The sequence below is a fragment of the Salvelinus sp. IW2-2015 genome, linkage group LG5, assembly GCF_002910315.2.
Source record: "Salvelinus sp. IW2-2015 linkage group LG5, ASM291031v2, whole genome shotgun sequence".
Taxonomy (NCBI): domain Eukaryota; kingdom Metazoa; phylum Chordata; class Actinopteri; order Salmoniformes; family Salmonidae; genus Salvelinus; species Salvelinus sp. IW2-2015.
In genome coordinates, this window is record NC_036844.1 from 19,981,757 (window position 1) to 19,997,555 (window position 15,799).

General features: G+C 42.1%; 2 protein-coding genes across 2 annotated transcripts in view; both read right to left on the reverse strand.

Moving 5' to 3' along the window:
* Positions 1–2,362, reverse strand: part of LOC111964035 (zinc finger protein 618-like) — a 46,896-nt gene extending 44,534 nt beyond the window's left edge. Inside the window, exon 1 of the mRNA XM_023987706.2 lies at positions 1,952–2,362. The gene's annotated coding sequence lies outside the window, so the exon portion shown is untranslated. The remainder of the gene's footprint in view (positions 1–1,951) is intronic.
* The window catches only part of LOC111964034 (astrotactin-2), a 798,238-nt gene that overhangs the window by 151,216 nt on the left and 631,223 nt on the right, over positions 1–15,799 (reverse strand). The gene's annotated exons all lie outside the window — the stretch shown is intronic.

Below are 15,799 nucleotides of genomic sequence, written 5' to 3' on the forward strand. Positions count from 1 at the left end.
CTACTTACATAGACAAACCATCCTATACGGGAAATTGTTTAGTGTCTACAAGATTAATGTAAACAGCAGAGAAATTGGTTATGATTGTATTTCCTGTTCCTAAAATGTGCTGACTGTCCTCCTCTGCATTGGTCCTCCTTTCTGTACTGCTCCCTTTTGTTTGGGCAGTGTTTGTTTTATTTACAAAGTTTAGACACAAGTCTGGTGTATTCCTTGTTTACCATATTTCATCATTCGAGCAGACCATGACATGAATTTGCTTTATATACTTTCTCAAAACACATAAAACAAATTCAAGATGGGCAACCTTGACCTGTCAAACAGCACATGTCTATTGTATATTGCAAAGGGAATTCTTATATAAGAATGTCAGAATGGGTGACATCCAGAAGCTCTTACATTACAGTGCTGTTGCCACATCTCTTTACCCTCTCTTCCAATCTACATCTAGGAGCTTAGATATGTCATTATTTCTTTAATACTATGGAAAGGCACACCCAGCCTAAACATTAGGCTGATTGTTACTATGTCGGTAGCCGGTAGCCTACTAAACACACTTTCTCACAATTACCATCAACATCAGAGAGGATGTTAGTAGTATCAAAGCCACAATCTACCCTTTCAACAGCCAGACCCTGCCTGCCACTTTGTTAAAGCTTGATAGGGCTGGGTAAATATGAACACTCAAATGCATCTAAACTGTGGAAACAAAGATTAACAGTCTACTTTTAGATTGACATTAGTTCTAAACAGAGGCTATAGCTTACATCAACAATGAATTAATACAGTCAAGATCTTGGGTTGATGGAGTAAGACAGTTGCACTGTAAATTAAGGCAGTTATATTGTCTTATTTTAAGTTTGATGATGCGAATTGGTAAGCTATTTAAATTAAGGACATAGTCACTATTGAAATATACAAAAACTATATAGTACTTCAAACTTTTTGTTTAAACGTCATGGGAGTTGACACACCCTGATTCAAACTGTGGCCTAGGCTACTCCTAGTTTCTCATATTCAACATCAAAGAGCACATAATGATAGAACGAATCTGGTTCAAGACTGAGGCAATATTGCAATCAATACATGTATCAAACAGTTTTTCTTTTTACATGCACTCAAACAGCAGCTCGTGCAATCTACCAATTATCCTCTACAGTAAAAAAAGCAGATTGTTCATACTGCAAACGTTCATACAGTCAAGGGCCGTAATCATAGGCTACCAATGCAGCTTACTTTTCAAAAATTGCTTCGAAATTAAAAACGAAAATGAATGTTACAAAATGTTTAAAAAACGAAGGTTACAATAAAATGTTTAAAACGACAAATTAATTGGAATTTCTTAATTTCACAAAATAACAGCCGACAGGTGTCGCCAATTTCAGAATAAAATGAATTAAAATCCTACCCCGTTTTCGAAAACAGAAGTAGAAATTATATTCGAAATTGGAAACATTGTCTTCATGTCGACCGATTGAACCAAATAGCCCACGCTTTATCACAACACACACTGTCACGACTCAATTGATGTGATTATGGAATGTGAGAGAAAATTGAAGCAAATTTCACAAAACATGGCTGGCTGCAAGGTTGTTTTCAGACTGTTCCTCCTCGTCCTTCACTGCTTTAACTTCCAACACGCTTCCAAAGCTACTATTCATCAGTTACAATCGATCACTGGGTTAATTAGCCAGTGCAGACAGCTGAGTTTTACTCGAAAACTTTATTCGAAATCGCTGTCTAAAAATCAACAGATAATTTGTGACTGAAACTAAAGCCAGTACACCATTGCTTTTGATAATGCCCACCAAACATGCATTAGCTTGAAAACAGACACCATCACTCATTATGAAGAGCGAGTCGAGTGAACTATCAGCAACTGCGGCCTGTACACATTTTTTAAATTTAGGATTTCTAAATCAGAAAAAACGAAAAAGAATGGTTTGACTACCTCCCAAAATGATGCAGCTCATGCGTGTAGGCTTGTTCGAGCTCCAAAATCCTCCTCATCCACAAGAGGTGACTGTACAAATAACGCTTTGAAATAAAATGAGTTACCGGTATTCATTCTCAAATGATCAAAATTAAAACAGCTTTATTTCCGAGCTTGCAACCTTGACATCTTCCGGAATGAGCCCGGTTGTATGATTGTTTTGACGAAGGTGTAGGCTACAGTCCGTCCGGGCTCTGTTTATTAGTTTTATTTTTTCATTTTTTTCCGTATTCAGAGTAGGCTATGCGTTGCGGTTTCTCCAGTGGAAATTTTCGTCCGCCATCATACTAGGACAGATTCCGAAATTGCAACGCCTGCTAGTTATATCAAAATTATTCTGGGCAGAGTGAAAAAAAAGGTCGAACGACAGTAAAGTTGCGCAGGGAAATAAAGAAACTATAAATCATACAGAATAAAATTCCCGGATCTAATATTATGGAAGTTGTATAGGAGTTGAAACAAAGTAACAACTTCATGATGACACAAATTATTAGAAATTATGTTGACCATTATAAACGTTATGTAATTTGTACCCTTTGTCCATGTATTTCCAAATAATATATAAATCAATCCAACAACACTGATGATATTATGTTGTATATTTTTTCCCACTCATATGTATACATATATTGTATACTGAACAAAAATATAAATGCAACAATTTGAAAGATTTTACTGAGTTACAGTTCATAGAAGGAAATCAGTCAATTGAAATAAATGAATTAGGCCCTAATCTATGTATTTTACATGACTGGGCAGGCGTGCAACCATGGGTGGGCCTGGGAAGGCACAGGCCCACCACTTGTGAGCCAGGTCCACCCACTGTGGAGCCAGGCCCAGACAATCTGAATGAGTTTTCCCCCATAAAAGGGCTTTATTACAGACAGAAATGCTCACTAACAGGGATGTAAACAAATTTGTGCACAAAATTTGAGCGGAATAAGCGTTTTGTGCATATGGAAAATATTTTATTTCAGCTCATGAAAAATGGGACCAACACTTTACATGTTGAATTTATATTTTTGTTCAGTATAATATATTTAATTTCAATAAATGTTTTTGCTGTGTCTGAATTATAGATACACTGAGTGTACAAAACATTAAGAACTGCCTCAATTTGTTGGGGCATGGACTCTACAAGGTGTCGAAAGCGTTCCACAGGGATGCTAATCCATGTTGACTCCAATGCTTCCCACAGTTGTGTCAAGTTGGCTGAATGTCCTTTGGGTGGTGGACCATTCTTGATACACAAAGGAAACCATTAAGGGTGAAAAACCCAGCAGTGTTGCAGTTCTTGACACATACCGGTGCGCCTGGCATCTACTACCATACCCCGTTCAAAGGCACTTAAATATTTTGTCTTGTCCATTCACATTCTGAATGGCACACATACACAATCCATGTCTAAATTGTCTCAAGGCTTAAAAATAATTATTTAACCTGTCTCRTCCCCATCATCTACACTGGTTGAAGTGGATTTAACAAGTGACATCAATAAGGGATCATAGATTTCACCTGGATTTACGTGGTCAGTATAAGTCATGGAAAGGGCAGGTGTCCATAATGTTTTGTACACTCAGTGTATATAGGCCAATATGCATATATGTGTTGGGCCTGGCTCCACGAGGGGGCAAAAGGCAGCTTAGCCCCTTCAGTTTTAGTTTTATGTCCCGATACAAATATGATTGTTTGAATGATTGAGTGACAGGTTGGCGCAAAATCTGTATCTCCGCTTCACTGGTCTATTCAACGCTGGTCCGACCAATCTGATTCCACTCTTCAAGACTGCTTCAATCACGTGGATTGGGATATGTTCCGCATTGCGTCCAACAACAACATTGACGAATACGCTGATTCGGTGAGCGAGTTCATTAGAAAGTGCATTGACGATGTCGTACCCACAGCAACGATTAAAACATTCGCAAACCAGAAACCGTGGATTGATGGCAGCATTCGCGTGAAACTGAAAGCGCGAACCACTGCTTTTAACCAGGGCAAGGTGACCGGAAACATGACCGAATACAAACAGTGTAGCTATTCCCTCCGCAAGGTAATCAAACAAGCTAAGTGCCAGTATAGAGACAAAGTAGAGTCGCAATTCAACAGCTCAGACACAAGAGGTATGTGGCAGGGTCTACAGTCAATCACTGATTACAAAAAGAAAACCAGCCCCGTTGCGGACCAGGATGTCTTGCTCCCAGACAGACTAAATAACTTTATCCCTCGCTTTGAGGACAATACAGTGCCACTGACACGGCCGCTACCAAAACCTGCGGGCTCTCCTTCACTGCAGCCGAGGTGAGTAAAACATTTAAACGTGTTAACCCTCGCAAGGCTGCAGGCCCAGACGGCATTCCCAGCCGCGTCCTCAGAGCATGCGCAGACCAGCTGGCTGGTGTGTTTAAGGACATATTCAATCAATCCTTATCCCAGTCTGCTGTTCCCACATGCTTCAAGAGGGCCACCATTGTTCCTGTTCCCAAGAAAGCTAAGGTAACCGAGCTAAACGACTACCGCCCCGTAGCACTCACTTCCGTCATCATGAAGTGCTTTGAGAGACTAGTCAAGGACCATATCACCTCCACCCTACCTGACACCCTAGACCCATTTCAGTTTGCTTACCGACCCAATAGGTCCACAGACGACGCAATCGCAACCATACTGCACACTGCCCTAACCCATCTGGACAAGAGGAATACCTATGTGAGAATGCTGTTCATCGACTACAGCTCAACATTTAACACAATAGTACCCTCCAAACTCGTCATCAAGCTCGAGACCCTGGGTCTCGACCCCGCCCTGTGCAACTGGGTCCTGGACTTCCTGATGGGCCGCCCCCAGGTGGTGAGGGTAGGTAACAACATCTCCACCCCGCTGATCCTCAACACTGGGGCCCCACAAGGGTGCATTCTGAGCCCTCTCCTGTACTCCCTGTTCACCCACGACTGCGTGGCCATGCACGCCTCCAACTCAATCATCAAGTTTGCGGACGACACTACAGTGGTAGGCTTGATTACCAACAACGACGAGACGGCCTACAGGGAGGAGGTGAGGGCCCTCGGACTGTGGTGTCAGGAAAATAACCTCACACTCAACGTCAACAAAACAAAGGAGATGATTGTGGACTTCAGGAAACAGCAGAGGGAGCACCCTCTGTGCAAATCAATCCCAGAACAACAGCAAAGGACCTTGTAAAGATGCTGGAGGAAACAGGTACAAAATATCTATATCCACAGTAAAACGAGTCCTATATCGACATAACCTGAAAGGCCGCTCAGAAAGGAAGAAACCACTGCTTCAAAACCGCCATAAAAAAGCCAGACTACGGTTTGCAACTGCACATGGGGACAAAGATCGTACTTTTTGGAGAAATGTCCTCTGGTCTGATGAAACAAAAATAGAACTGTTTGGCCATAATGACCATTGTTATGCTTGGAGGAAAAAGGGGGAGGCTTGCAAGTCGAAGAACACCATCCCAACTGTGAAGCACGGGGGTGGCAGCATCATGTTGTGGGGGTGCTTTGCTGCAAGAGGGACTGGTGCACTTCACAAAATAGATGGCATATTGAAACAACATCTCAAGACATCAGTCAGGAAGTTAAAGCTTGGTCGCAAATGGGTCTTCCAAATGGGTCTTCCAAATGGACAATGACCCCATGCATACTTCCAAAGTTGTGGCAAAATGGCTTAAGGACAACAAAGTCAAAGTACTGGAGTGGCCATCACAAAGCCCTGACCTCAATCCGATAGAATATTTGTCGGCAGAACTGAAAAAGTGTGTGCAAGCAAGGAGGCCTACAAACCTGACTCAGTTACACCAGCTCTGTCAGGAGGAATGGGCCAAAATTCACCCAACTTATTGTGGGAAGGTTGTGGAAGGCTCCCCGAAACGTTTGACCCCAGTTAAACAATTTAAAGGCAATGCTACCAAATACGAATTGAGTGTATGTAAACTTCTGACCCACTGGGAATGTGATGAAAGAAATAAAAGCTGATAATTCTCTCTACTATTATTCTGACATTTCACATTCTTAAAATAAAGTGGTGATCCTAACTGACCTAAAACAGGGGATTCTTACTCGGATTAAATGTCAGGAATTGTGAAAAACTGAGTTTAAATGTTTTTGGCTAAGGTGTATGTAAACATCCGACTTCAACTGTAAGTATCAAAGTAAATGTAATTTCTAAAATATACTTAAGTATTAAAAGTAAAAGTATAAATCATTTCAAATTCCTTATATTAAGCAATCAGATGACACAATTGTTTTGTCTTTAAATTGACGGATAGTCAGGGGCACACTCCAATACTCAGACATAATTTACAAACAAAGCATTTGTGTTTATTGAGTCCGCCAGATCAGATGCAGTACATATGACCAGGGATTTACTCTTTAAGTGTGTGAATTAGACCATTTCCTGTTCTGCTAAGTAATAAAAATGTAAAAAGTACTTTTGGGTGTCAGGGAAAATTATTTTCTTTAGGAATGTACTGGAGTAAAATTAAAAGTTGTAAAAAATATAAATAGTGAAGTAAAGTACAGATACCCCAAAAACTACTTAAGTAGTACTTTAAAGTATTTTTATTTTAGTACTTTACACCACTGCTGAGGCCACCACCAAGTCCAGCGCCACCAGGATAATGGCTCCACAGCCCCCTCCACCTCCAACTGTTCTTGATGATCTTGGAACAGAGGAGCCAGCCCAGGTTAGCCTAGAATCCTACCCCAGCTGGTTCATAGGAAGAGAATGGCTCGAACACTCGGTTACTGCAGATGCAGCATTTTATTTCTCATGCCGAAAGTTCTGTGTTAGGTCCAATGTTAATGCAGACAAGGCTTGCACCCAAGATGGGTATTCTAATTGGAAGCATGCTATTGATAGTACCAAACAATTCGCTAGGCACGCATCAAGCAAAGAGTATTTGAAATGCATTGCACTGTGGAAATAAAAACAAGTTCAAAGTGCTATGGGACATTATTGAGTTCCTCGTTTCAAACCATCAACCAGAGGGGGACATTGGGCTCAATAGAGTCAGTGGACTTTTTCTATCTATGATGAAATATACTCTCCGAAAAGACGAAGAACTTGCCAATGTGTTTAGCATTAAGGAGGCTGCAACTCTTCTGAAAATGTAAAAAACTATCTAGCTGGTTAGTTTTTATCCAAATCTTGGTGGTATAGCCAGTGGCGTCATTTCAGCAAAACTCTAGGGTATGGAATGACAAAATTACTTCCTTACTTAGCCGTTTTCAACGGCCTTGCTTTAGTGTGTAGGAAACTGTCCATGGTGCTGATAGAACGCAGTGGAGATATTGGAAAACCTATCACTTCTTGGTCAAAAGCACACAATGGTGTTGGCATTTTAACTTTTATGTTTATTGCGGTATAGAGTGATATAAGCAGAATTCTATATAATTCCAATGCAAGAACCCAAATGACACCCCTGGGTATTGCTACATATTGGGCTCGAATTTGATCCACAGAAGTGTATTGTGCCATATCACAACGTGTTGCTGTATTAATGAGCGGCATGATTTTCCATGTTTGAAGTGGGCCTATAGACGTGTTTGTTTGGCAAGACAGCTGTGCATAGCTGCATCTCTGTCACATCTGCTCCTGCCATGCACTCTAGTGCTCATCCGGTGTCTCCTTGACCTGCCGCCACTCCCCCAGTGCTCTCTCCCTCTCTCACTCTCTCTGTGTGTGTGATTGTGTGGGCGGAGACAGGTGTGCTGGAGTCAGAGCAGATCCCCAACAGGTGCAACCTGTTCCATAATCAAGACCTCTACAAACACTCAGTCCTTCCACTTCCACACTGCCAGATCGTAATCTCTGCCCAGTCAGTCCATGGTTCTAGTTGTTTGTTCCTGTTTTCCCTTGCCTGATGCTGTTTTCCTCTCCGCTACAGTTCTGCCCGCTATGACTCTGGTCCCTTTCTCCAGTCCGACTTTTCGTCAGTCCTGCTACTCTGTCCTGGATTCCCCACTCTACACTCCCTTTGATACTTCTGGACCTGCTTACCCTGTCCCCACACCTCTCGCTCCAGCCTCCATGCCTGATTTCCAGCAACCTGCCCAAGCTTCCCCTGGCCTGCACTCAATCCCCCCCCCCCCATGTTTCAATAAATACCTTGGCAACACTGAACCATGCGTGAGAGCACCAGCTTTTACGGATAACTGCGTGATCACGCACTCTGTAACCGATGTGAGTCAGACCTTTAAACAGGTAAAAATTCACAAGACCACAGGGCCAGACAGATTACCAGGATGCGTACTCAGAGCATATGCTGACCAGATGGCAAGTGTCTTCATTGATATTTTCAACCTCTCCCTGACCCAGTCTTTAATACCTACATGTTTCAAGAGGACCACCATAGCCCCTGTGCCCAAGAACACAAAGGTAACCTCTCTAAATGTCTGTTGCCCCGTAACACCCACATCTGTAGCCAGGAAATGCTTTAAAAGGCTGGTCACCCTGGACTCACTCCAATTCGCATACTGCCTCAACAGATCCACACTGCCTCCCCCACCTGGACAAGAGGAACCCTTACAGTGCCTTGAAAAAGTATTCAACCCCCTTGGTGTTTTCCTATTTTGTTGCATTACAACCTGTAATTTAAGTGGATTTTTATTTGGATTTCATGGAATGGACATACATAAAATAGTTGTAAATTGGTGAGTGAAATGAAAAAAATTACTTGTTTCAAAAATGTCAAAGAAAAAAAAGTGGTGCGTGCATATGTATTCACCCCCTTTGCTATGAATCACCTAAACCTGGTGCAACCAATTACCTTCAGAAGTCACATAATTAGTGAAATAAAGTCCACCTGTGTGCCATCTAAGTGTCACGTGATCTGTCACATGATCTGTATATATACCTGTTCTGAAACACCACTAAGCAAGGGGCACCACCAAGCAAGCGGCACAATGAAGACCAAGGAACTCTCCAAACAGGTCAGGGACAAAGTTGTGGAGAAGTACAGATCAGATCAGGGTTGGGTTATAACAATAATTTAAAAAAAAATTGAACATCCCATGGAGTACCATTAAATCCATTATTAAAAAATGGAAAGAATATGGCACCACAACAAACCTGCCAAGAGCCCACCAAAACTTATAGACCAGGCAAGGAGGGAATTAATCAGAGAGGCAACAAAGAGACAAAAGATAACCCTGAAGGCGCTGCAAAGCTCCACAGTGGAGATTGGAGTATCTGTCCATAGGACCACTTTAAGCCGTACACTCCACAGAGCTGGGCTTTACAGAAGAGTGTCCAGAAAAAAGCCATTGCTCAAAGAAAAGAAAACTTAAGCATACTGCTAAAGCAACACTCGAGTGGTTGAAGGGAAAACAATTAGATGTCTTTGAATGGCCTAGTCAAAGCCCAGACCTCAATCCAATTGAGAATCTTTGGTATGACTTAAAGATTGCTGTACACCAGCGTAACCCATCCAACTTGAAGGAGCTGGAGCAGTTTTGCCTTGAAGAATGGGCAAAAATCCCAGTGGCTAGATGTGCCAAGCTTATAGAGACATACCCCAAGAGATTTGAAGCTGTAATTGCTGCAAAAGGTGGCTCTACAAAGTATTAACTTTGGGATGGTGAATAGTTATGCACACTCAAGTTCTGTTTTTTTTTTCTTGTTTGTTCACAATAAAAAATATTTTGCATCTGATATAAACCCCCCAAAAATCAATTTTAATTCCAGGTTGTAAGAAAGCAAAATAGGAAAAATGCCAAGAGGGTGAATACTTTCACAAGGCACTGTATGTGAGAATACTCTTCATTGACTACAGCTCAGCGTTCAACACCATAGGGCCCTCCAAGCTCATCACTAAGCTTAGGACCCTGGGACAGAGCACCCCCCTCTGCAACTGGATACTGGACATCCTGACGGGCCGCCTCCAGGTGTTGAGGGTAGGCAACAATACCTCCACCATACTCAACACACTCAACATGGGCCCATCAGAGGTGTGTGCTCAGTCCCCTCCTGTACTCCCAAGTTCGCCAATGACTGCGTGGCTGCGCATGACTCCAACACTATCATTATGTTTGCTGACGCCATGATGGTGGTAGTCCTGATCACCGACGACGATGAGACAGCCTATAGGGAAGAGGTCAGAGACAACCTCTCCCTCAACGTCAGTAAGACAAAAGAGCTAATCGTGGACTACAGGAAACGGAGGGTCAAGCATGCCCCCATTCACATCGACAGGGCTGTAGTGGACCGGGTCGAAAGTCCACATCACTGAAGATCTATCATGGTCCACACACAGTCATGAAGAGGGCACGACAATGCCTCTTCCCCCTTAGCAGGCTGAAAAGATTTGGCCCTAAGATAAAGAGTTATACAAATGCACCATTAATCAAATGTATTTTCAAGCCTTTCTTACATCAGCTGATGTCACAAAGTGCTGTACAGAAACCCAGCCTAAAACCCCAAGCAGCAAGCAATGCAAGTGCCGATCATTCAGATCGGCACCTGCTTCAGCCGATCATTCAGAATATCTCTACCGCTCCTGCTGTCTCTAGAGAGTTGAAAACAGCAGGTCTGGGACAAGTAGCACGTCCGGTGAAGAGGTCAGGGTTCCATAGCCGCAGGCAGAACAGTTGAAACTGGAGCAGCAGCACAACTAGGTGGACTGGGGACAGCAAGGAGTCATCAGGCCAGGTAGTCCTGAGGCATGGTCCTAGGGCTCAGGTCCTCCGAGAGAGAAAGAAAGAAAGAAAGAGAGAAAGATTTAGAGAGAGCATACTTAAATTCACACAGGACACTGGATAAGACAGGAGAAATACTCCAGATATAACAGACTGACCCTAGCCCCCCGACACATAAACTATTGCAGCATAAATACTGGAGGCTAAGACAGGAGGGATCGGGAGACACTGTGGCCCTGTCCAACGATACCCCCGGACAGAGCCAAACAGGCAGGATATAACCCCACCCACTTTGCCAAAGCACAGCCCCCACACCACTAGAGAGATATCTTCAACCACCAACTTACCATCCTGCCACCCAGGACTTATATACCAGGGGGTGGCCCTACACATGTTTTGAATCCAGCCACCCATGTCATAGACTGTTTGTTCTCTCTGCTACTGTACGGAAAGTGGTACCGATGCACCAAGTCTGGAACCAACAGGACCCTGAACACCTTCTACCCCCAAGGCATGAGACTGCTAAATATTTAGTTGAATAGTTAACCAAATAGCTACCCAGACTACCTGCATTGACCCTTTTAGCACGGACTTTGACTCATCACATATGCTGCTGCTACTGTTTATCATCTATCCTGTTGCCTAGTCACTTTATTCCTAGTTATACAGTGCATCCGGAAAGTATTCAGACCCCTTGACTTTTTCCATATTTTGTTACGTTACAGCCTTATTCTAAATTTGTTTAAATCGTTTTTCACCAAATCATCAATCTACGCACAATACCCCATAATGACAAAGAAGAATCAGGTTTTTAGAAAACAAATTGCAAATTTATTTTAAAAATATATAATTAAATATCCCATTTACATAAGTACTTAGACCCTTTACTCAGTACTTTGCAGAAGCACCTTTGGCAGCGTTTACAACCTCAAGTCTTCTTGGGTATGACTCTGCAAACTTGGCACACCTGTATTTGGGGAGTCTCTCCAGAGATCGGGTTCAAGTCCAGGCTCTGGCTGGGCCACTCAAGGATTTTCAGAGACTTGTCCCGAAGCCACTCCTGCATTGTCTTGGCTGTGTGCTTAGGGTCGATGTCTTGTTGGAAGGTGAAGCTTTGCCCCAGACTGAGGTCCTAAGAGCTCTGGAGCAGGTTTTCATCAATGATCTTTGTACTTTGCTACATTCATCTTTGCCTCGATCCTGACTGGTCTCCCAGTCCCTGCCGCTGAAAAACATCCCCACAGCATGATGCTGTCACCACCATGCTTCACCGTAGTGATGGTGCCAGGTTTCCTCCAGACGTGACGCTTGGCATGCAGGCCAAAGAGTTCAATCTTGGTTTCATCAAAACAGAGAATCTTGTTTCTCATGTTCTGAGAGTCTTTAAATGCCTTTTGGCAAACTTCAAGCTGGCTGTCATGTGCCTTTTACTGAGTAGTGGTTTCTGTCTGGCCACTCTACAATAAAGGCTTGATTGGTGGAGTGCTGCAGAGATGGAAGAACCTTCCAGAAGGACATCCATCTCCACAGAGGAACGCTAGAACTCTGTCAGAGTGACCATCGGGTTCTTGGTTACCTCACTGACCAAGGCCCTTCTCCTCCTATTTCTCAGTTTGGCCAGGCAGCCAGCTCTAGGAAAAGTCTTAGTGGTTCCAAACTTCTTCCATTTAAGAATGATGGAGGCCACTGTGTTTTTGGGGACCTTCAATTTTAGAATAAGGCTGTAATGTAACAAAAGGTGGAAAAAGTCAAGGCGTATGAATACTTTCCAACGGCACTGTATGTACATCTACCTCAATTACCTTTTACCCCTGCACATCGACTCTGTACTGGTACCCTGTATACATAGCATGATATTGTTACTCACTGTGCATTTATTATTACTTGTTATTACTTTTCTATTATTTATCAAATTTCTTTCCCTCTGCATCATTGGGAAGGGCCCGTAAGTAAATATTTCACTGTTAGTCTACACCTGAATCATGTGAAAAATAACATTTTATTTGATTTTAGGGTAGCACCAGGTGTAGCCAGAGGACAGCTATTTCCCGTCCTCCTCTGGGTATATGGACTTCAATACAAAACCTAGGAGGCTCATGGTTCTCCCCCCCTTCGACTTACACAATTATGACTTCCAGAGGACATCCTCCAACCTATCAGAGCTCTTGCAGCATGAACTAACATGTTGTCCAGCCAATCAAATGATCAGAGAATGAATCTAGTACTAAAGCATAAGCTACAGCTTGCGAGCTCTGCAGTCCATAAAGTGTGGTGAGTAGTTGACTCTAAAGATAGAGAAAGACGAAAACATCTATTTCTTTACAAATTAAGGAGAAGCAGCAAAGAGAAGGGGATAGCTAAATGTCATTATATTTTCTTCTCCTTCTTAGTTTCCCTTCCACTTACTTAGCTACATACTGCAGCTAATTTAGCCTACTCAACAACCTGACATAAACAAAGAGGAATGCTATTTATGTTAGATAGCTGGCTAAGGCTATCTAACACTGCAACTCTTCCAACTCAAGGTAAGCATTTGATTTTGCCACTGGGGCCCGCCTGTGTAACTGCTAAACTGCTTGCTGTACACTGTACTGCATGATTGAACACATGGATTGGATTGTAGGTTTACTGACACATTAGTTCAAGGAGCTATGTTGACTATGACATTAGCCAATATGGTGACAATGATGTAGGCTGTGTAGCGGTTAGCGGTAATGGTATGAAGGTTTGGCTTGGAGAGTTTTTTTCGCCTGGTCACAGACAGCTGTTGTGTTTTGCACTGAAGTGAAGGGAAAAGGTGAGAGGACGAGAGCATGTAGATGCAAAAAGTAATTACACAACTAGCAGAGTGACGATGCTGTACTGTATGTGGCTGCTAAGAAAGTGCTTAAATTCTTAAACAAAACACGGATGGACCTACCTAAAATTGTCCAATAGAAATTCTTGTTTTAGTTACTGTTTGGAATAATGATTACACCCCAGATCAGCTACTGTATATGTCGGCAAGAGTGTGCAAGGCGGTATTGAATGCGCCACTTTCTGACACCTTGATTACTTAAATTTGTCTCTCGACCTGTACACCTACATTATAAACTTTAATTTGTAGGCTAGGTTGTAGCAACCTCATGATGGGTTTAGGGAAAATTTGAGTATCATGTAGTAGCCTAAATCTATGGATGTTACATTGAGCTGGGTCAATGGAATATGAATGACAGTCATCCAAAATGCTGTAATAAAAAATAAGGCCTTGCTCATAAAAGAAAAAAATTGGCCTCTTTAATCTTAAATAGCACAGGTAACTACTGTAGTAGTCCTGGGGTGTATTCATTTCTGAAACCGTACAGAAAGATGGTTGATGAAAACCTACTCCAGAGCACTTAGGACCTCAGACTGGGGCGAATGTTGACCTTCCAAAAGGATAATGACCCGAAGCACACAGCCAAGACAATGCAGGAGTGGATTTGGGACAAGTCTCTGTACATCCTTGAGTGGCCCAGCCAGATCCTGGACTTGAACATGATCGAACATCTCTGGAGAGACCTGAAAATAGCTGTGCAGCACTGCTCCTCATCCAACCTGACAGAACTTGAGAGGATCTGCAGAGAAGAATGGGAGAAATTCCCCAAATACAGGTGTGCCAAGCTTGTGTCGTCATACCCAAGACACAATGCTGTAATCGCTGCCAAAGGTGCTTCAAGAAAGTACTGAGTAAATGGTCTGCACCACAACCACTACTTATGTAAATGAAATATTGTCTTTGCGTTATTTTCATTATTGTGTATTGTGTGTAGATTGATGAGGGAAAAAAACAATTTCATACATTTTAGATTAAGGCTGTAACGTAACAAAATGTGGAAAAAGTCAAGGGGTCTGAATACTTTCCGAAGGCACTGTATATGCATTACATTTACATTTAAGTCATTTAGCAGACGCTCTTATCCAGAGCGACTTACAAACGTACATTATGGAAAACATGTCTCACACTCAGTCATAGTTAGTAGAATAATGAATGGATTGGCACCATCAACTTTTAGGTCAGTAGGAAAGTTAATCATTTAAACCACTTAAATATACCCACATTCACAGAACATTTAGTATTTGAAACTCAAACATTCATTTCCCATCTGCTTTTTCTATCATCTATATGCTCTTTATTGTTCTGCATACGTTATTTTCCAACGCATCCAACATTATGCATGCCCACCATAGTATTGGGCAGCTGCTATAAGAGAACTCATCATACTCTGGTTATCTTTTTTTAGAGAAGATTGTATTGCACGGTATGCTATATGTGTAGGCTATGCCATATGTGTTAGCTAATATGCATATGTAGCTGTCGTTTTTAAACCTCCATTTTAGCAAACATCACACACACAATCTTTCAATCTACATGCTTTTATTTGGGTTTTTATGCAAAGTATATGATTGAATGTCTTTTTAAGCATGCAGCTAGTTACTAGAAATAACACATAATCATGCCAAAACATGATTAAAAAATGTAATTCACTGACAGAGAGCTTGTTAATGAATCACAAATTGATATTTACAGTAGCTGGCTAGGCTTGTCAAACTGTAACATTGGCTAGCTTTCAATAAATTGTCTAAATGGTCAATGGAGTTAGTTACCTCTTCATACGATCAAGACAATTCATATCGCATGCTGCACATTTTAAGAAAACGTATGTATTTTATTTCAGTCTTTGGGAGCTAGCTATATCTGTTCCTCTTCATCAGACAGCAGATTGCGTTCTTCACAAGACGCTGTGTTTACATCATAGATAGAAGCAGGCCATTGCCTGCCTTCATCAAGAGGGGTACAGTATGTACGGGAGTGCGATTGGTTCCAAGTTTAGCAGTTCGGCAAATTTTCCTGAGCAGACAGTGTTGAAATATACTTTAAATTGGTAAATGTGAAAGAATTGAAGTTGCCAACAATTGTTATAGTCATCATATGAATGCTTTATCGTCATTTACAACAAATCAGCTCCTCCCCTGACGGGGATCGATCGATTTCACGTTTCTTGGCTTCGGCCCTACTGGGATTAGAAACACTGTGATTTGAATACCTTGTTCTTTGGTGGGGTTTTACAGCAGACTACATACTTTAATGGTGCATTGCCACCACCTACTGGGTGGGGTGAAAACTGGA